At 40.2% G+C, this 22,648-nt stretch overlaps 1 protein-coding gene across 2 annotated transcripts in view; it reads right to left on the bottom strand.

The window, feature by feature from the left end:
* Positions 1-22,648, bottom strand: part of PATZ1 (POZ/BTB and AT hook containing zinc finger 1) — a 58,099-nt gene that overhangs the window by 3,129 nt on the left and 32,322 nt on the right. The window lies entirely within an intron of this gene.

Raw genomic sequence — 22,648 nt, 5'->3', positions numbered from 1 at the left:
ATCATCGGTCTTCCTGGGGCCTTAGTTATAAAGGAGGGGGTGGAACTGGAGGATCTGTGAGGACCTTTCTGGCCCCAGACCCAGGATCCTACAAACGGGGCTTGGACATGTTGATTTTGGGGTGAAGTCGGCAAATACAGGCGGAACAATGAGAAGGTTAGCTAGAGGGAAGGGAAACATGGAGCAGGAAGAGCTCGGGTTGGGGAATCAGAGGAGCTGGGTGCAAATTCTACCCCTGATGCTTAGATGCCAAGCCACCCTGGCCAGATCGCTGAAATAATGCCTACAGCGCTAGCCTTGGGGAATTATGAGGACTGGATGATAAAGTGTGCAAAGTGCTCCACAGCCCCAAAGTGCTCCGTAAATGGTAGCCGTTAAATAACTGCTGTTCGGTCATGACTCCTTGGGGCTTTTCTTGGCGAAGGCGGTGGAGGCCACTTCCTTCTCCAGCTCATTTTACAGAGGAAGAAATGAGGCAAACAAGGTAAACTGACTTGCCAGGGCTTCCCCAGCTAGGAAAGGTCAGAGGCCGATTCTAACTTGGAAGATAAATCTTCCTGATTCCCGGGCTGGACATTATCCACTGCAGCTCCACTTAGCCAGCCCATTATAATAAATAGGTGGTTAGCTTTTCCAGAGTGCTTTAAGGTCTGCAACTTGCTTCACAAATAATATCTTAGCTGAGTCTCATAACACTCCTGGGAGATAGGGGCTGTGACAGGGCCCATTTAAAGGAAACAAGCATTTATTAAGTACCTACTACTGTGCTAAGTGCTCTTTATCTCATTTGAGTTTCACAATAACCCTGGGAGATAATAGGTATCTAAGGCAGATTCAAACTTAGGTCCAGCCCTCTAGTTTCATTATTATTATAGGATATTGCATAGGAATGTTTTTATATATTACATATAAATTATATAAATATATTATATATAAAAGTTCCATGGACTGAGGCATGTACCATATATATACCTAGATGGTGCAATGGATAGAGCAGAGGGCTTGGAATCAGGAAGATCCATCTTCATAAGTTCAAATCTGGCCTCAGATACTTATTAGCTGTGTGACTTTGAGCAAGTCACTTCACCCTGTTTGACTCAGTTTCCTCATCTGTAAAATGGGCTAAAGAAGTAAGTGGCAAATGCTTTGGTATCTTTGCCAAAATAACTGGGCAAGACTGAAAACAACTAAACAACAACAACATATCTGTAAGGGAGGAAGGGGACGGGCTGAGGAGGTCAATGGAATTTCATGGAGGTCGAATTCTAGATTGAGAAGGAACACAGTCATGAATGTGCTAGACTCAGCTCAAATTGGTCTTGTGAGAACCGATTGTTAAATTTTCTCTATGGATATTTTATAACTCAGAAATCTTATACAAATTGGGGCTGGTTAGTTAAGAAAATAATGGAAAAAGTGTTAAGAAACCAATTTAAGCTTAAAAATGTGTCAAGAGTACCCTTTCCCCCTGGAAAGCTGGTTGTTAAATATTTACCACTCTACCATCTAGTATAGTATTTGGAATTATAGAGAATACCAAGAGCATATGCATCCCATAGAATCCCAAGGGGCCGTACGAGTAAGGTACAGGACAGCAGACTGCCCTCCATGCACAGCATGCAGTCCAGACAAAAGAAGAAATAGCCAAATGAGCTATTGGGAGTCAGTCAGACACAGACCCAGGCCTCCAGAGGTGGGCACAGGGAAGAGGAGTCAGATGGCATAAGTCTGCCGGGCCCACAGACTTTGGAGTCCAGGGGCTTTGGCACTGGCCAGATAGAACTCGGGGACAACTAAGGTTGGTCGAGGTAGGGCATGTGATAGGTGTGGAGAGGGGACAGTAATGATAATGATTTTTTTTAAAGGAAATGAAAGACCATCAATGAAACACATAAAAAAAAATATAAGGAAGGCAGAAGGATTTTTAGAAGGGCACACAGACAAGCAGGGACTTGAAGGAAGTCAAGAAAGGCAGGAGATAAACATGAGGAAGGAGAAAATTCATGCCATTAAGGATAACCAATGAGAATGCCTGGAGTTCAAAGATAGGGTGAGTTGTTTGAGGAATGGCCAGGAGGCCAGTGATTGCAAAGTGCATGGAAGAGTGTGAGAAGAGTGGGGGTGGGGAGCTTGGAAGGGGAAGGGCTAGATTATACACAACTCTGGATGCCAAACAGAAGATTTTATATTTGATCCTGAAGGCAACAGGGAGTCACAGGAGTTATTGAGTAGGGATGATGTTGTCAGACTGTGCTTTAGAAAGGTCATTCTGGCAGCAGAGAGAAGGATGGACTGGAGTGAGGAGGCGTAAGTCAGGCAGAGCCCTCACCAGTCTATGAGGGAGGTGATGGGGGTCTGTTCCAAGGTGAGACAGTGTCAGAGGTGGAGTGTAAGAAGAGATGCTGCAAGAGATACTGAATGATAAATGTGGAAATATGTTCAGAAGAATTGCACATGTTTAATCTATATTGGATTATTGGCTGTCCAGAGAAGGGACAAAGGGGGGATAGAGGGAGAAAAATTCGGAAAACAAGGTTTTGCAAGGGTGAATGTTAAAGGCTATCTTCACATGTATTTGGAAAAATCAAAAGCTATTATTATAAAAAATATTTTAAAAAAATAAACCTATAAAAAGATGCTAAATTTTTTTGTTTTTCTTCCCAGATTATTTTTATCTTCCGAATACAATCCTTCCTTTGCAACAACAACAACAAAATTCGGTTCTGCCCATATATATTGTACCTAGGATATACTATAAGATATTTAATATATATGGGAATGCCTGCCATCTAGGGGAGGGGGTGGAGGGAGGGAGGGGAAAAATTCGGAACAGAAGAGAGTACAAGGGATAATGTAAAAAAAAAATTACCCATGCATATGTACTGTCAAAAAATGTTATAATTATAAAATTAATAAAAAAAAAGATGCTGAAAGATGAAATGGACAAGAGATGTGAAGAGATGTGAAATGGGCAAGCCATGTTGCAGAGGTGAAATTGAGTGATTCTGCAGAGGTGAAATAGACAAGAGATGCTGAGAGAGGAAATGGACAAGAAATGCTGCAGAGGTGAAATTGAGGAGTAATTCTTCAGAGGTGAAATGAACAAGGGATGCTGAGAGATGAAATGAACAAGGGATGTGAAATGGACAAAAGATGCTGCAGGGGTAAAATCTACAGGCCTTGGCACCATATTGGATATGGAGGGAGGTGAGGAATGCAGATTGATTCCTAGGTTGGGAACCTGAGGGATTGGGAGGATTGTGCTGCTCTCTATAATCATAGGGAAGGAGGGAGAGTTTTGTTTTGAATTTGAAACAACATAAATGCAAGCTCCCTTCTGTCCTTTGCTTCCTGCCCAGGGCTCAGCCCTAGGTCTTCCTGGATCTCAGTTCTGTTTCTTGCCCTAGTTCTAGGTCAGAATGGCTCAGCTGCCCATAATACCCTTGAACCTTAGGCCCCATCACTAGATCCAAGACCTGCTCCTTGCCTTGAGACCCAGGCGGGTGGCAAACCTCAGTCCAAGCTAGATTCTCAACTCTCTCTGTCTCTGTCTCTGTGTCTCTGTCTGTATCTCTCTCTTTTTTTTTTTTGCTGAGGCAGTTGGGGTTACATGACTTGCCCAGGGTCACACAGCTAGGAAGTGTGAAGTGTCTGAGGCCGGATTTGAACTCGGACCCCCTGACTCCAGGGCTGGTGCTCCATCCACTGCGCCATCTCGCTGCCCCTTTGCTAGTCTCTTGATGGCTGTTTTAGAACTATGAAAATTTCTTAAAGTGCTGTATCAGCTTTAGTTTACTATATTTACATAGTTTACTATGATTATTATGATTTCAAGTGTGTCAAGCCTGAATATTGCGTTGGGTTACAATTGTAGATTTATTCATTGTAATTGGCGCACACACACAAAAGATTGTACATAATGGATAGAGAGGGGAAGGAAGGTCTGGGTGCAAATCCAGCCTCTGACACTCAGGGCAAATCACTTAACAGCTTTTGAGACTGGAAGGTGCAGATGTTGACCGGGCCTGGCAGAGGGAGTTTCCTCATTGGAATTTCTTCTTCCGATGAAATCACGTGTTCCTAAATAAATAAATTTTCATTTCCATTATGCACAGAGTTATAATTACTTGATCAGCTTCCATTTGAAAGCCAGCCCAGCTAAATGCAGGGAGGTTCATTAAAAAAAAAGTTGGCCATGAGATGGGGAATTATGGTGACCACTGCAACTCTCTAAGAACATTTACTAAGATACAGCGGGGAGGGGATGAAAGTTAGCAAAGGAAATGCTGGCACTTATGAGCTAAAAGTCCTTAAGGTAAGAATAACCTTGGAATCAGCATTTTCAGCATGGATGGGCGAGGCTTCCACAGCTCTCCCTCATCACTGGTGCGGGTGTTCGCTTCTATGAGGCTGATCACAACCACTGTACCCTCTCATCAATGTCCGGTCATGAACACTCCGCAGGAAATCCATCCAGCGGGCCTTTGTTCTAGGTCCTCTGACATCTCACAGATACCACAGAAGGCACGGGCTGGCTGCACACGCACTTCGCTTCCTTCAGACACGTAGACAAGCCACTTAACTGCTTTTTTGCCTCAGTTTCCTCATCTATAAAATGGGAATAATAATAGCAGCTATTTGCTATTATTGTTGAGAATATCAGATGAGATCATCTATGTAAATCGCCTTGTAAATCTTAAAATAGTGACTATTATTATTTTTAGCCACTCTTGCCAAATGACCAGTCCACCATCTTGTCCAGTCCTAAGTTTCTCTGATGCAATTCTTAGTGCCACGTCAAGGGATTATAATGATAGAGATGGCAAGGATCCTAGAGGCAAAGGGGTCCAACCCTTCTATGTCTTCATTCTATAGATGAGGAAACTGAACCTCAAAGCAGGTAAATAACTTGACTGGGGTCCCCCAGCTAATATCTGAAGAGCGCACAAAACATTTCAGGCACTGTGCTAAACACTTTACAGTTTTCTCACTCGATCTTCACCACAGCCCTGGGAGGCAGGTGCCCCATTGTACAGATGGGGAGCCTCACGCTAGTGTCTAAGGCTGGACTTGAATTCAGGTCTTCCTGATCCAGGCTCAGGGCCTAACCCAGACAGTCACCGCGCTGCCCAAGTTTCTTTAAACTGGTAACATATTAGTGACTATTCATGTCCATTGCTCATGGGGGAACCTTCACATCTTTCTATGAGCAAAATGTGAGTAGCTCAATTCTAGGTTAATAATTTTTAATCAGATAGCTGTTCCTGAGAAACAGGGAGTAGGGAATATCAGGAGAGCTGTGAAAATTCCCAACTGTCTCCCTGCTACCAGCCCCTTTTTTCGTCATATTCTTCCCCTTCTGTACCCCCATTTACCACTTCCTGCTCTCCAACCAGCTTTCTCTACCTAAGCCCTCACAGGAGGTGACTTTAGAGGAATTTGGAAATAAAGAGCTGTTTGTTGCCAACCAAATGCAGAAAAATATATTTTAAAACTCAGTTCTTTAAAGAATTCCTGACTATGGCATCAGAGGGGCCAAGGATGGACTCAAATGCGCATCGGCTTGGCAAGACCCCAAGTTAAGGAAAGTTAGTGGCTTTTCTCTGATCTCCAGCATTGGCCCAGAAAATCCCGAGGCCATTTCTACATGCAGTTTCTTTCTATATTTGTCATCGTTAATGGCTCTGTGGGAAATAAGCCATTAGAGATGAGTGTTTGCAAGCTCCCAGCAGCAGTGGTTGATTATTTTGAGATCAGATGAAGACATTCTGCCCAAGTGCCTCCAGCTGGTCACTCAGAGCTAGCATGAAAATAGGCCTTCTTTCCTATCTCATGAATTCTACATCCAAGCCGACCTTTTGTCACCTTGATGATTCATCCAGTGTTCAGCAACATCTTCCTATTCCTGAAAAGACTCTGACTTTGGCTGGCACGGGGCCTTTGGCTCCATCCTTGTCCTCTTGGTTCTGAGGATTGAGATCTGGAGCCCAGGTACCAGTCCCAACACCTGTGTCCTAGTAGGTATTATTTTTTCTGTTGTCTCTATGACCGGCCCAGAGTTCATGAGCAAACGAATCCAGTATTTGGTTTAGAAGCGATTATGTGACAATGAGTTAGTCAGCAAATGCTTATTAAAGCACCTGCTTTGCACTCGGCCCTGTCCTAAGTGCTAGAGATATAAGCAAAGGCAAAAGACAATCCTGTTTTTCAAATTAAAAAATGACATAATTAATTAATTGATTTGATTTAATTAATTAATTTATAGTAGGGACTATTTTGTGACAATCAGTTATTCGGTTAACAGACCTTTATTAAAGGACCTATTATGCTCCAGGAACTGTATTAAGGATGCAAAAGAAGGTAGAACACGGTTTCCATTTTCAAAGCACCCAGTCTAATTGAGGAAACACTTTGTAAACAATGATGGACATCTAAGGCAAAAAGTCTTCAAAAAAGACAATGGATTATATCATTCTAGTTTCGAATATTAGAATTTTGGTTCCCTCCCCTCTTACTTTTATGGGTAAATTATTCCAAACTTTGGTTCAATTCAATAAACATATATAAAATGCCTATTAAGTACAAGGCACTGTGCTTGGTCCTTGAAATACAAAGGCAGGAGGCAGGTAGGCTGGCAAATGGAGCTGAAGAATCTTATGTTCTAAGTCCTGCTCTAAATCACTACTAATCAGAGAAATTCAAATTAAGACGACTCTGAGGTACCATTACACAACGTCTCAGATTGGATAAGATCACAACATAGTATTTTCATCTTTTTGTTGTTCTTTGCTTGCTTTTTTTCTTTCTGATTTTTTTTAATCTGATTTTTCTTATGCAGCATAATTGTGGAAATATGTATAGAGAAACTGCACATGTTTGACATACATTGGATTCCTTGCTGTCTAGGGGAAAGGGGATGGAGGAAAAGGAGGGAAAAAGGTTGGAAGTAAATGTTGAAAACTATTTTTGTATATATTTTGAAAATAAAAAGCTATTACTTAAAAAGAGTTTATGTTCTAAAACAAGGAAACAAGTATACAAAGTACCTACAAGATAATACTAGACAAGCACACATATAATACAATAATAATATAATACTAATGAGTAGATATATATATATATATATTTCCATAGATATATGCCCATCCATACATGATATATATGGTAATACAATATAGGATCAGACAAAAAAAAAAAGTAAATGATGACTATTGGAGTATATGGGAAAACTGGGACACCAATGCATTGTTGGTGGAGTTATGAACTGATTCAATCATTCAATTTGGAACTACACCCAATGGGCAACTAAATTGTGCATGCCACAACAATACCAATACGAGTTCTATATTCCAAAGAGATTAAAGAAAAAGGAAAAGAACCCATTTATAGAAAAATATTTATGACAGCTCTTTTTGGAGTGGGAAAGAATTAGAAAATGGACACCCATCAATCAGGCAATGGTATGGTATATTATTGTGATAAAATATTATTTTGCTGTTGAAAATGAGCAACAGGATAGTTTTAGAAAAATCTGGGAAGGCTTATAACCAACTGATTAAAAGTGAAGTGTATACTGTATATACAGTAGCAGCAACACTGTATGATGATGAATTGTGAATGACTTATCTCTTCTCAGCAATACAAAGATCCAAGACAATTTAGAGGGATTCATGATGAAAAAATGCTTTACACTTTTCTTTTTTTAAATTAATTCGCTTAATTAAGCAATTTTTTTCTTTATTTAATATTTTCCCCAATCTCATTCAAAATAAAAATAAAAATTTTACATTTTTTTAACATTTTTGAGTTCTAGATTCCCTCCCTTATCCCTACCCATAATTAAGAAATAAATCACTTGTGAAGTTATGCAAAACATTTCCATAAAAGTGAAATTGTGGAAAAAAAAAACCTAGATCTCCCCACCCTAATGAAAATAAAAGCTTTCAAGAAAAACTAAGGAGAGAGAGAGAGAGAGAGAGAGAGAGAGAGAGAGAGACAGAGAGAGAGAGAGAGAGAGAGAGAGAGACAGAGAGAGACAGAGAGAGAGAGAGACAGAGAGAGAAACAGAGACAGAGAGAGAGAGAGAGAGAGAGAGACAGAGAGAGAGAGAGAGAGACAGAGAGAAGAGAGAGACAGAGAGACAGAGAGAGACAGAGACAGAGAGAGAGAAGAGAGAGACACAGAGACACAGAGACAGAGAGAGACAGAGACAGAGAGACACAGAGACAGAGAGAGACAGACAGAGAGAGAGAAGAGAGAGAGAGAGAGAGAGAGAATCCTTCAATCTGTATTCAGACACAATCAGTTCTTTCTCTGGGTATGGATAGGATTTTTCATCATACATCCTTCAGAGTAGTTGTGCATCATTGCACTACAGAGAATAGCAAAGTCATTCACTGCAGGTCATCCCAGAACATTGCTATTACTTTGCATACAGTACATTTCCCTTTGTTAGAGTTCATGGAGGACTCTCCAGATTGAATGCTTTCCATTTCTAAAGTACTGATAGAGTCTGAATGCAGATTAAAGCAGACAATTATTTTCCTTTATTTTTCTTGGTGTTTTTTTTTTCTCTTTTGATCTGTGTTTTCCTTCACAATATGGTTTTATGTGTAATTGAGAAAAAAACAAAATAAAAACAACCTTTAAGAAAGGTTTAAAATATTTCCAAGTAATTGATAAAAAGGATTTTTAGAAAGAGAAAAAAATCCCATCAATCTCCAGGTCCCTGTGATCATTCCTTGGCCACATTTCTCCTTCCATTCATGCCTGTATCCATGCAGCTTCTCTTCTGATTGCATTTATTTCCACATTATTCTTGCTCATATTATGATGAGAATGGTGATGATGGTGATGTTTTTAGTGCTTTAGGAACCACAAAGAACTTGCCTGGATGAATGTAGTAGATTTTTAAAAAACAGATTTTCATAAAGATCTTTTGTTTTTTATATCCTCTATGGAGTTCCATTATGTCTGGATAGGAGTAAAACTAGCTAGGTGATTTCTTGACTTTTTGAAATTACACTTAATGTTACTCTTTTGAATAGATAGCTGGGATTTATCAATATTTCCTTAGGATTTGCTTCCAAAAATGGGAGCCACGGAATATTATATTTATAATTTCAGAAGCATATTCTGTACTAAGATACACAGCAAGGTTTGTATTAGCTTAGAGCCGAACCTGGATTCTCAGAGGTTATGCTATCGGAATCCTATTATCTAGAACACTGTCAAAAAGGGACTTGACTATGTTCTTGGTTAATCATCAGAAAAACTGTCTAGTTAAGGCTCACAGGAGGTGCAGCACATTTAGCTGACACTGATGTAAAGGAGGAAATAATGGGGAAGACGTCTGGCACGTGTTGGTGATGGTCACCATTTTTTTCTGCTGAGTAGGAGTGAGACTGAGGGTATTGGCTAAAAGGATGGGGGAGGGAGATCCTGGCTTAGAATAGCAGCTGAGGAGTGAGAGTGAATCAATAAGGGAGGCGAGTGGTCTCTTCTTCGTTTTATGTCCTTTCACCCACTCCATAGGCTTCCCCAACTCTTAATAGATGCGATTACTGACCCGGTACAACCTCTCGGTTCAGCCAGTCCTCTGCTTGGTGCAATTACGTCAGTAAGTTATCATTTAATAAAGTATGATCAAAAAATAAAATAAAATAAAGTATGATCACAGCTTTAAGGTTTGCAGAGCACTTTTCATATATTATCTCGGAGATTGGTAGCATTTTCCCCATTTTACAAATGAGTAAACCGAGCCCGTGTTACGTTCCAGGTCATGCAGCTAGTGTGGATGAGAAATGAGATTCCATGCAGTCCTCTCCATTCCAGACCTAGGACTGTTTCTTCCCCTCCCCCCAAACTGTGAACAACATGGAGGGCTGCTCAGATCCTCCTTCCTGTCCAGCTGCTGAGATGGACCATCGCCTCCCATGTCCAGAACCAAGTCCAGGAACAAGTCCCCTTTTGCACTTCCCTATTGTAGATGGTCTTGGCTGCCTGTCTCCCTCAGCCCTCCCCATTCCCAGGGACCATGTCCACTCTGAGGTCTATGAGCCCTGCCTTTTCATTTCCTGTGGTCTCCCTGCCGAGGCTGGACTCCTGCAAGTCCTGTGAATCCTTCTTTTAAAAAATTATGAGTTATTTTTTTCCTACACTTGATTGCCATCAAGAAGCCCAAACATTTCATTTTACACCAGAAAAACAAGGAAGTGGCCTCTGGAACGGACTCTAAGGCCCCTTAGCCCAGCTCTCTCATTGTACTGATGAAGAAAACTGAGACCCAGATCGAGGGGGGTGGGAGATTCCAGGTGGCTCCCAAGCCGGAGCGTCAAGCTCTGAGCCCAGAGTGGGCCTTTCAGGACCAGAAGGGTTTCAATGGAGCTCAGTCCAGCCCGCTCGGAGGCTTGGCAGATCTCTCTCGAGGTACCCAGGGAGCTGACACTCCTGCCTCTTGCCTCCTGAACCTTTCTGTTCCACTGGCTCTAACACAGGGAATGAGAAGAGATTCCCAAGCCTCCAGCCTTCTGGAAAAGCTGAGCTAAATTCCTCCCTTTCCAGGAAATCGAGGTGACAACGTGATTCTTTTACTTGGTTCCAATTCTCAATAGGACCCAGGATCTTGGGGTGAAGGAGGGGGCAGCGGGGGATGGTTTAGTGCAGGGCCCTGTTTTGCTATTGGATCTCCTCAATTAATGTTAATTGACAGAATGATTAGCAGAAAGAATATCTCTGGCTCTAGTTCTCATTAGACAGATGATTTGGGGACGTGGAGGGCAGGGTAATGGTTAATTAAGCAAAATTGTCCAGTCCAGGGCCCAGGACTCTGTTAGGTCTCTTTAATTAATGTTAATTGACAATGATTAGCAGAATGTCTTCCTAGACATGAAGGAAATTCTTCAGCAAATCGAGTTTTATCTTAATAACTCCCCCTATATTAGGCGCTTTACATAGATTATTGCATTTGATTTTCACCACAAGCTTCTGAAGTAGGTACTGTTTATTATTAGCCCCATTTTCACAGATGAGAAAGCTGACATAGGAAAGGGGGAGAAATGGACTTGTCCAGAGTCCACACAACTAGTAAGTGAGGCAGGCTTTGAATTTCTAATCTATCCTGAAATCCCGGTTCAGTTTCTCTAGCCATTATGGCACTAGGCTACCTAAAATGAGAGCCAGGGATTCAGGGGGGCAGAACCAAGCACAATGTAGCGATATCTTAGAGAAGCAGATTTTGGGTCAAAGTTAGAAAAATCTTTTTTTTTTTCCTTTTATATATATTTTTTTAATTTAGTATTTCCCCCCAATTTCATATAAGAACAATTTTAACATTTGTTTTTAAATTTTGAGTTGCAGCTCTTCTCCCTCCCCACCATCTCCTTCTCAAAGGCAAGCAATTTGATATAGATTATACATGTGTAGTCATGCAAAACATATTTCCCTATTAGTCATGTTGTAAAATAAAGCAGACCAAAAAAATCCAAGAAAAATAAAGTTTTAAAAGTATGCTTCGCATCATTTCCACTTTTCTTGTTTTGTTCTTTCTCTTTTGTTCTTGTTTTTTCTTTCACAATGTGACTAATGTGAAAAGACATTTAATATGATTGTACACGTAAGCTATATCGGATTGCCTTTTGAAAAGGAGGGAGAAGAAGGAAAGAGGTAGAAAAAAACTGAAACTTAAAATCTTATAAAAGTAAATGTTGAAAACAATCTTGACATGCAATTGGAAAAAAATAAAGTACTATTAAGTGAGGGAGGAGGGGCGTATGCGTATTCAGTTCTTTTTCAGTAGGTAGATAGCATTTTTCATTATGAGTCCATCAGAATCGTCCTGGATCTGCTGCTGAAAAAGAGCTAAGTTTTCACTGATGATTATTATACAATGTTTGCAGTTTACTGTGTACAATGTTCTCCTGGTTCTGCTCACTTCACTTTGCATCAGTTCATGTAAGTCTTTCCAGTTTTTTCTGAAAAACATATTTGCTCACCATTTTCTTATAGCATAATATTATTCCAGCATAACCACTGCTTGTTCAGCCATTCCCCAAATGATGGACATGCCCTCAATTTCCAATTCTTTGCCACCAGAAAAGAACTGCTGGAAATATTTGTGTATATATAGAGAATTCTTTCTAACGCTGAAAGCTGTCCTGGATTAGAATAAGCTACAAAAGGAGGTGGTGAGGTCTCTATCCCTGGAGGGGTTCAAGGACAAGCTGTCATAGAGGGTTGCTTGGGAAAGATCAGGTTGGAACCAACAATGAACAGACCACTCAGGGGCCTTCGGATATGGCTGAGCTATGGCAACTATACCTACAGCCTGATAATAAAGCCTGCTACCCACATCCAGACAAAGAGGGATGGGCTTGAGATACAGAAAGAGGAATATGATTGTGAACAGGAACGGCAATTTATTTTGCTCAGCTATCTGTATTTGTTTTCCTTTCTTTTTTCCTTCCCTAGGGAAATGGGGAAGTTGATAGACAAAATAAATGCTTATTAATTGGAAAATTAAATTTAAAAATTAAATTAAAGGTTAATTTAATTTTTTAAAATTAGCTCAGGTCTGGTATAATGAATAGAGGGTATTGAACACTAAATCTAAAAAGCCTCATTCAAATCCAGCTATGGACATTTATCAGTTGTATGGATTGTTTTAAGCCCCTTGCCTCAGTTTCCTCTTCTGTAAAATGTTGACCTCTTGGATCCCTCCAGTTTTAGATTTCTGATCCTATATGTCAAGGTCCCTCTCCAGGCTAAACTTCTAGACTTTTGAGTTTACGATGATAAATACTAATCATCTTCTGAAACCTTTGGTCTTCTCGGTGAGAGCTTTCTGAGAACTGACCAGCAAGAGAAGTATGTTTTGTCTTCCTCTAAGTCTGTGGGACTCTGGTCTCCCTTTTCCCAGAATTCTGGTGGGAACCAGAGAAAAGCAGATCTACACCAGAAAGCACATGATTTTTTGGTGCTCTTGAAGGTCTGAGCCCCAATCTCAGAGGAAGTCCATGAGGTATCATGGCCTAAGACTCAACCTGGCACTTGTCCCCACAGCCATCCTCTGCTGGGCTGGACCAATGCCTGCTCATAGCATCGGACCTTAAACAGCCACGGGAGCCCTTCTGCTCCCACTTCTCCCCCCCCCCCCCAACAAAGAAAGGGAGAATCACCCAGTCCTAGGATTTATAGCTAGTTGTTTATCATTGTCTGTTATGTCCAACTCTCTGTGCTCCCTTTTGGAATTTTCTGGGCAAGGATACTAGAGGGGTTGGCCATTTCCCACTCTGGCCCATTTTATAGGAGGGGAAACTGAGGCTATCAGAATAAAATGCCTTGCCCTTGTCTGAGGCTGGAATTGTACTCAAGAAGGTGAATCTTGCTGACTCCTGGCACCTGGCTGCCCCAATTCCAGCTAGAGAGGACCTGAAGTCTCATCTAGGCTCTTTTTGTACTTGAGGAAACCAGAGTTGGCAATACTCCGCCGCCAGGCCCCAGGTGGCAGAGCCCTCAGGGCTGGAGGGCTCCTGGCAGGACCGTGATGGAGAGGGAGCTTCCTCCTAACCGGCAAAGTCAGGTCATGGCTTCTTGGGTGGAGACATAGCTCTGTTCTCTCCACTCCCCCCCCCCACCCCTTCAAAACCTCTGAGAACAATAAGCGAGACCAAGGCCCCATGGGTGGAGAACCAGGCAGGACCTCCTGTCTCCACCCTCGGCTTGCCAAGTGTAGCCAAAAGTCAGGACACCCGCCCAGCAGCAGCTAGGACCCGGCTCCTCCACAGAGATCACGTGGTTTGGGATGCTGCTGTCCTTAATAAGATTAATTTGTGTTGACTCTTTCCCCACTATTAAATAATCCTCATAATGAATAATTTCTTGGACGAATTACCCGGGTATTTGTCAGGGATCACTTCTCTCTCTCGTTTGCAATTGCCCTCTCCACAATAAACCTGCCCGGAATATGGGCTGCAGTAACAGCAACGCATTTATTCAGCCCCTACTGTATGCAGTCTCCTGTGCTAATCTCCAAGGAAGATGCACAGTTTAACTAAAACCCTGTTCCTAACCTCATGCAGCACTTACAGTTCACCAGAGAAATCAGGAAGTGGTGAGAAAAATAAGATCATGTGCCAGTCACACTCCCTCAAAATAGGGCATCAGAATCAGTTGGAGAATGGTTGGGTAAATTGTGGTATATGAAGGTTATGGAATATTATTGCTCGGTAAGAAATGACCAGCAGGAGGAATATAGAGAGGCCTGGAGAGACTTAAATCAACTGATGCTGAGTGAAATGAGCAGAACCAGAAGATCACTGTACACTTCAACAACAATGCTGTATGAGGATGTATTCTGATGGAAGTGGAAATCTTCAACATAAAGAAGATCCAACTCACTTCCAGTTGATCAATGATGGACAGAGGTAGCTGCACCCAGAGAAGAAACACTGGGAGGGGAATGTAAATTGTTAGCACTAATATCTGTCTGCCCAGGTTGCATGTACCTTCGGAATCTAATGTTTATTGTGCAACAAGAAAGTGATATTCGCACACATGTATTGTACCTAGACTATATTGTAACACATGTAAAATGTATGGTATTGCCTATCGTCGGGGGGAGGGAATAGAGGGAGGGGGGGGTAAATTGGAAAAATGAATACAAGGGATAATATTATAAAATATATATATATATATATATAATAAAAAAAAAAAAAAAAAATAGGGCATCAGAGAGCCAGGAAAGCATCTACGCCCAGAGCTCCCTTCTGCATAAGGAAGAGGTTTTGGCAGCCCCACAAAGGCTGGATGGAAGGAGCCAGGCAGGACTTATAGAGAGGCTCCTGGCCAGTGGCAAAACCCTCTCCATGCCAGCTGATGGTAAACGCGAGAGGGCAAAGGCGACGGGCTACAAACAGGCGGAGGCTGCGAGCACAGAGAACAGCTATCCCCTTTCTGCCACTGGGGACGCATCTTTTCCAAAGACTTTGGAGGGGAGGCAGGAGAGGCAGCTCCACAAGACCTCACAAGACGTGGATGCCATTCTCACAAGGGGAGTTCAAGTCAACAAACATTTATTAAGCACCTACTCTGTACCAAGCACTGGGCTGAGCTTCCCAGCATCCACCACGTAGAGAGTTACATCAGTCAATCAAAGCTTGAGTGCATGTGCTAGGCCAGGTTGCCTCATTAAGCTTTCTCTCTCCATTTGTGCCCCTTTACCTCCTCTGGAGGTTTATCCCTTCTTTCATCTCCACCCTCCATCTCCTTATACTGGTTCTTCCCATGCTATTGATACCTACAAGTCTCCATCCTTTAAAAGGGCCCTCCATTTGACTCTACCTTCCCCTCAAGTTTTTAACCCATAATTTTCCTCCATTCCATTATCGAACTCCCCCAAATTACCAAAAGACCCCCAAACCAAAACCACACATTGCTGCTGCTCCTTTTCCCCCGGCAGGTGCTTTCCGGCACTAGTTCTCAGTGATCTCTTAAGCGCCAGATTCTGCTCTCCTTCCTCATCTCACTCGGCCTCTTTGCAGTATTTTCTAATTTTGGCCACTTTCTCCTCCTGCCTGGACTATCTCACCTTTGTTTATTCCTGCTTCCTCCTTGACTTCTTTCCAGTCTCTTTTGCTAGATCTTCATGTGCGCTCTCCCCAAGGGAGGACATTCTCCAAGGTTGTGTCCTCTGTCATTCAGTCCCCCGGGGTTAATTATCACCTTTAGGCAGCCGGAGCCAAGCTATTGCTCTAATCTCTCCCTTGAGCTCCACTCCCATAGCTCCAATCACATGTTGGACAATTCCACTCAGATGTCCCATAGGCATCAGAAATTCCAAATGTCAAAACCAGAATTCCCAACCACATCCCCTTTCCTCCAGAACTTTCTATTTTTTGTTAAGGGGATGGAAATCTTCTCAGTCAGTTTTGGGAGGACAAAATCCAAAAAGCATCCCTATCTCTTCCTTTTTGCTCACCTCTCTTCCATCCAATCAGTTTCCAAAGCATCGTCCATTCAGCCTGATTTGTACTCCTCACGTTCCATACCTATCATTCTAGTTCCGGCTCTCATGACCTAGGTAATTACCTCATCACCTCTGTCTATTATAATAATCCTGATGGATTCGAAGGGACAAAACCGACTATCTGGGTATCACAGATTTGGTCGAATGAAAGTCGTGCCCAGGATATTTACACCTTATTAAACATCATCAACAACAAACAGAATAAAGGGGCATGGGAGGAAATCCAGGAACTAGAGACTACTTGAGGGAAGTTTGGTGGAGGGAGAGAGAGAATTGACTTTGCTCATAGGATATATTACAAACGACCCCAACAAAAAAGAATATGGTGTGATTGGTGATTCCTGTAGTAATTATCCCACTCTATTTCAAGTATATGACAAGATTCTCTAAGACTTGCTGTCTCAGGAAAGTGTGAATATGTCTCAGATGATTACCCAAGCAATGAAAGACTAGATTAACTGTTAAAAAAATCTTTGATCAATTGAAAATGTCTTTGAAAGTTATTAGATGAAGTGAAATTCCACCCAATAAGAAGCCTTTTGAATTCAGTAGCCCCTTGGATCTTCTCTAATCCAGCAGCTGGCAGATTAGTGGTCCAGACAAGCTCGAAAAGGAATCTTTGGGAGTGGAGGGAAAGAGATAAATAGGCTTTGGTCTTCTTTACCATCAATCCTTGGGTGAAGAAAAGCCTGGTGAACTTTGGAGGAATCTCCATCTTCCCGCTGGCGTCCTAGCAGCCTTCCTATGTTAGCTGATGGTGAGGCAATCAAGGTGAATCAGAGAGATATTGTAATCAGATTCAAGGTACTGCGAAGAATCCAGTAGAAGAGATACAGCACATCTAAGGAGGAGTTTCCCGAGGAATCCTGAAGACTCCAGAAAAAGGATTCCCAAAACTATGATTTGCTCCTTTCTATGCTTTCTAGGTTTTAACCTACTTTCCTTTGGAACTTATATATATTTCTGAGAAAGTGGGTCAGACTTTTTTGGAATAGGGGAGATGAGGGGGCAGCTAAGTGGCGCAGTGGATAGAGCACCAGCCCTGAAGTCAGGAGGACCCAAGTTCAAATCTGGTCTCAGACACTTAACCCTTCCTGGCTGTGTGACCCTGGGCAAGTCACTTAACCCCAGCCTCAGGGAGGAAAAAAAAAAAAAAAGGATAGGGGAGATGTTTGTAGGAACTTTTCTTATTATAACCTGTTAGAAAAAAACTTTCTAAAAACTAACTTAGGCTGGTTGGCTGCTATCAAAGAATAATTATGGATGGAAACACAATAATAGGGGCTTATGAGCTATATCATCAGAAAGACAACTTCTAACTCCTCTAGAATCCTGAAAGGCATATAATACTGGTGACCCAATGCAGCAGCGTGAATGGAAGTTGGGAAAGTCATCTCTGAGCCTATGAGTTGATCAATAGATCACAAACTTGATATAGAAGCTATGATAGAACATTGACAGGGAACTTCAATTAGCCAGACATCTATGGGAGCTCTTTCTGTCAAAAACAAAGCAGTTATTAACTTCTAATCTTGTCTTAATGATAATTTTATCCTTTAAAATATGGAGGAACCTCCAAACTCTTTTCATGACATAGATAAGGGCGAGATAGATAAAATAAAATGGACATCTTATCTACCAAGAAAAACACAAGAATTATATGAATATATATATTCCCTATAGAAAAAAGTCTAACAAATAATTGGAGAGATATTGATTGCTCATGGATAGACCTTGCTAATATAATAAAAGTGGTAATAAAAGCAAATTTATTTATTCAGTATATTATCAAAAGATTATTTTGTTGACTTAGAAAAAATAATAATGCAATTCATTTGGAGGAACAAAAAGTCAAATATCACATGTGAAATAATTTTTTTAAAAAGGTAAGAAAAAATGGTGTCTATCAGTCCCAGATCTCAAACTGTACTACAGAGCTGAAATCATCACAATTTGGTACAAGTTTAAAAATAAAGAGAATGACTGATGAAATAGATAATGCATGTATTATAACCCAAGCAAATGAGCATAGTAGCATAATGCTTAATAAACACAAATAAGCAGTCTACTGGGGTAATAGCTCACTATTTCACAAACCTGGTAGGAAAACTGGAAAATAATTTGGCAGAAACTAGGTTTGGATCAACATTTTATACCTTATACCCAGATAAGCTCCAAGGAGATAAATGACTTAAACATAAAAGATCACATCATAAATAAATTAGAGGAACAAGGAAGAATAGAGAAGAATACAGTTTGTTGCTGTTTTTATCAAATGAGGAACTCACAGATAATAAAATGAATAACTGTTATGACATAAAATTGAAAATTGTATATAAATAAAAGCAATGAAGTTAAAATTAGAAGGGAAAATGGAGATTGAGGAAAAATCATTGTAGCAACTTCTCTAATTGGGAAAAAATTAAATATTAAATAAAAGTCACACAAATAAAGTCGTATACCTAAGACACTCAAGGAACAGATTCCAAATGAAATAATGAATTGTAATGTACCTGGCACATAATAGGTATTATAAATGCTAGCTATTATTATTTTTATATAAAGAAATCAAGTATAACTACCCAAAATGTTGTTTTACATGTAATAAAAGTGAAAAAAATGGGGAAAAGATGCATACAGGCTCTCATTACGGAGGTAATTACCTCATTACCTCTGTCTATTACAACAGATTCCTGATGGATCCAAAAAGGTTTCACACATTTGGTAGAATGAAACTCATACAAAAAGATACACACCAAAAGATACAAAAAGGTGCTCTGAATCACTAATAATCAGAGAAGTACAAATTCAAGCAACTCTGAGAGTATGGCTTACATCCATCAGACTGGCAAAGATGACCCCAAAGAAGGAATATGACAAATACTGGAGGGGCTACAGGAAAACAGGTACACTCTTGATGGAGCCCTGAATTGGTCTGGCCATTCTGGTAAAGCAATTTGGAACTGTGCTAAAAGATCACTAAATTGTGTATATACCACTCCTGAGGTCTGTATCCCAAAGGATCCAAGAAAGGCGGAAAGAGTCTATATGTACAAATTGTTTGTAGTAACTAGAAACTGAAGAGAAACCCATCAATTGTGAAGGACTAAGCAAATGACTGTATACACAATATAATACGGTACACAATTATTAGGCATCTACCATGTGCCAGGTACCGGGCTGAGCACTTTGCAAAAATTATGAACAAAGAAAGTGGATCAGACTATGAGGCAAAACTTAATCAGATCAAATCCCACAGAGAGCTGAATCGAGATGGTGGAGGAAGAGGAAGCAAGAAAGCCTAGCTCCCCTCCCACAAAGATCGAGAGAATGCACAAGGCTGAATTCTGATCCAAAAACCCAGAAGTCACAGTGAGAACTTTTTCCAGCACAAGATGTTTTAGACAGAGAGAGACGCGAGGACACTGTGGACACTAGGAATGGAGGGAGGCAGGCAGGAGCATATGGTGGCTATGGTGGGGAGCACTCCAGTGCCCAGTGACTGAGGGAAAGCTGAGAAGGAACGCCAGAAGGAGATCCTCGGGCATCCCTGAGCAACTTCTGGAGGCGGGAACGGGGGCCATCTGGTAGCTCTGCCATCCACCAGCTAGTGCCAGGTCACAGCTCCAGGGAGGAAAGGAGTGGCAGTGAGCATTGTCCCTTGCTGTGGGCTGAACAAGGAACAAGTTCCAGAAGGAAATGGGGGCTGTGTGGCTCTGATCCCAAAAGCAAAGAACAGTGACCCAGACCAAAGGGAAGCCGGCAGTTCTGTTGTTCTGAACCTGGAGAGCCTCCCAGTGGGCCAATAGAGACAAGCAGCACTCTGCTGAAACTCCCAAATAGAAATTAATTAAAAATAACAACAGTAATAATAAGTAATGTTTTAATAAATATATAATAATAAATAATGATAGCTAGCATTGCTATGTGCCAGGCACTGTGCTAAGTGCTTTACAAATTATTATCTCATTTGATCTTCACAACTTCCCTGAGAGGCAGGTGCTATTATTGATTTATTGATTTATATTTATTATATATAGTGTATACAAATTAATAGCCATATTATATTTATTATATTGACATGAAATATTTATTTAATTATTTGTTTGTTTTGCGGATGAGAACACCGAAGCAAACAGAGATGAAACAACTTGCTCGGGATCATACAACAATAAGTCTAGGCCACACTGGCTCTTTCTGACTTCAGGCTCAGCGCTTATCTCCTGTATCACGCAGCAATCTTAAATAAGCCAAGAGACCCAAACCTGGCCCAGGAACTTGCAGAACTCATAGCAGGAGTTCAGTGAGTAAATCATATCATTTTGGAGCTGCTGAAAACTTGCAGACCCTTGTTTGCAGCAGAGAAAGTACCAGAAGCACTGGAAGAGGTTAGGTATCCTCCCAGAAGTGTACAGAGCCCAACAGTAACATTACATTAGCTCTAATATTAACTAACTTAAGTCTTAAATCTGGAAGAATGAGCAAACAACAACAAAAAGAAACCCTCAACCATAAAGAGTTATTATGATGATAGAGAAGCTCAAAACACAAACACAAAAGAGATCGACTTTAAAACATCTACAAAGTCTGAGAGAAAAATGCAGCTTGGACACAAACCCAACAAGAATTCCTAGAAAGACTTAAAAGACGGTGATTTTAAAAATTAAATGAGAGCAGTAGAAGAAAGAATGGGAAAACATGTAAAACCTAAGGAAAATATGAAAAAAGAATTAACAGCTTAGGAAAAGAGGTATAAACCCTTATTGGAAAAAAATAACTCCTTAAAAATTAGAATTGGTTAAAGAAGAGCTAACAACTATATGACTTATCAAGAAATTATAAACATATTTAAGAGATTGAAAAAAAATCAAAGAAAATGTAAAATATCTCATAGAAAAAAAAAGTAACTGGAAAATAGATCAAAGCTAATCTGAGAATCATTGGAATACCTGAAAATCATGTATGATAATAACAAGAAAGAACCTACATATTGTATTTCAAGAAAGAATAAAAGAAAACTACTCAGATATCTTAGAACCAAAGGGAGAAGGAGAAATTAGAAAAATTGAAAGGTTACCTCTTAAAAGAATCCTCAAAATGAAAACTCTCAAGAATATTATAACCAAGATTCAGAGATCCCAGATTAAAGGAAAAATAATGCAAATAGCCAGAAAACAATTCATGTATCTCTAATCACTAACCATTTTAGGGGAACAAACAGCTTAGAATAGGATATTCTAGGGGCAGCTAGGTGGCGCAGTGAATAGAGCACCAGCCCTGAATTCAGGAGGACCAGAGTTCAAATCTGGTCTCAGACACTTAACACGTCCTAGCTGTGTGACCCTGGGCAAGTCACTTAACACCAGCCTCAGGGAAAAAAAAAAAAAAAAAAGAATAGGATATTCTAGGAGGCAAAAGTTACAACCAAGAATAACTAACTCAGCAAAACACAGGAAACCTCACCCGGCCTGGACACGGAAAGGATTGACAGATTGATAGCTCTTTCTCGATTCTCCTATAGGAGGTAAAAATGAATCTTTAAAAAAAATAAAAACAAAGAATTTTCAAACATTCCTAATGACAAGACTAGATCGGGGTAGAAAATTTGACATGGAAACATAGAATTTAAGAGAATTTAAAAATTTTTTAAAGTGAATGAGCAATCATTAGGGACTAAACAAAATTAAACTTTGAATTCTTACATGGGGAAATGATAAATGTAATCCTGCATAATTTGATCATTATCAGAAGTTTTAGAGAGAATTCAGGGAGAGAGAGGGTCTGGAAGTGATTCTATTTTGTTTGAATAATCTCAAAAGAAGAACGGATTAGTGAGGAAGAGGAATAAATTAGAGAGAGAGAAAAGGAAATGAGGAATGGGGGAAATGATCTCACATAAATGAAGCCCACAAGGAAAAGTTGATATAGTGCAAAAAGCCATGATAGAGAATGGATAACACTTGAACTTCACTCTCATCTAAACAGGTTAAAGGAGGGAGGAATACACATTTACACATAAGGGTACATAAATTCATCTTATCCAAAAGGGAAATGGGAAGAAAATGGGTTAAAAGAAAAGGTAAGACGCATAAGAAGGAGAGTAGATTAAATAAGGCAATATTCAGAAGGAAAACATGTCTTCCATGGGGAGAAGGTAAAAAAGAGAAGTATAAAAGAATAAGTTGGAGGCAAATTTATAGTTAGCAATCACATCTGAGAATGTAAAAAGGTGCTCATAAAATGGAAAAAGGTTTAGTAGAATGAATTAGAAATCAGAATCTAAGAACATGTTGTTTACAAGAAATATACTTGAAACAAAAAGATACTCAATTTTTTTTTAAAAAGAGGCTGGAGCAGAATCAATTATGTTACTAAAAAAAGAAGACATGGCAATCATGGGGTGACAATCATGACAAACCTCAGACAAAGCAAAAGCAAAAATAAACCTAACTAAAATATATAAACTATATATATATATATATATATATATATATATATATAAAATATAAACAATATCTACTTTTGTTACAAATGCCATAGATGATAAATTAGTATCAATACTAAACATGTATGTGCCAAATGGTATGGCATTTACATTCTTTTTTTTTTTTTTTTTTTTTTTTT

The sequence above is a fragment of the Sminthopsis crassicaudata genome, chromosome 1, assembly GCF_048593235.1.
Source record: "Sminthopsis crassicaudata isolate SCR6 chromosome 1, ASM4859323v1, whole genome shotgun sequence".
In the NCBI taxonomy this organism is placed as follows: Eukaryota; Metazoa; Chordata; class Mammalia; order Dasyuromorphia; family Dasyuridae; genus Sminthopsis; species Sminthopsis crassicaudata.
This window is presented reverse-complemented; position numbering and strand designations above follow the sequence as displayed.